Genomic DNA, 730 nt, shown 5'->3' on the forward strand with positions numbered 1-730 from the left:
TTTCTGTCCAGATTGCCTGAGTGAATGTCTGGAGGTGTAGGCACCTCGGAATGATTGTGTTAAGCTAGCACTAGGTCCCGTCCCCGTCCACCTTTATTCTTTTCTTTACAATAAGGCTTTCAAATAAGTCATGGTTGTACGGCAGTGAAGCATTGGTGTTGAGCACTGTGTCATGCTGGTGATGGTGATGATGACTGTACTCAGGTATGCTACTTTGTTGACGGGTGAATATGAAAAGAGACGCTTGTCGGTCCGTACAGCATTCTGTCGAAGGGGACATTTAGGGCCAGCTCTCCTCTCAAACCAGATGCACTTTAGCTCTCTATTAGAAAGTGTACGAGAACAATGACCTGTTGCCTTCTGGCGTGCATCTGATAACGGGTACCCAAACACAAAGGCATCAGACGTCAAAATTCCCAGTTGCTAGAATTCACAGTGTCTCAGTAAGTAGTCTGATATCACAACACTTTGATGGGCAACTAATGAGGCACGACAAAATGAGGACCAATTTCGTTTTGGTTTGGCTCTTTCCCCTGAATTCCTTAGGATGATCGGTCCTAAAATTTCACGCTTCTGAATTCCTTGGGATGATCGGTCCTAAAAATTCACGCTTTGATAGCTGTAAAGCATTTGGCCTGGATTTTTACGGAGGATATCTAGAAAGCCCATCTGGTCGTGTCCATTAACTGGAGTTTGCACGCCGCCTTTTTTTTGGGGGGGGGGGGGGGGG

Source organism: Opisthorchis viverrini, assembly GCF_000715545.1.
Source record: "Opisthorchis viverrini unplaced genomic scaffold opera_v5_1061, whole genome shotgun sequence".
NCBI classification, from domain to species: domain Eukaryota; kingdom Metazoa; phylum Platyhelminthes; class Trematoda; order Opisthorchiida; family Opisthorchiidae; genus Opisthorchis; species Opisthorchis viverrini.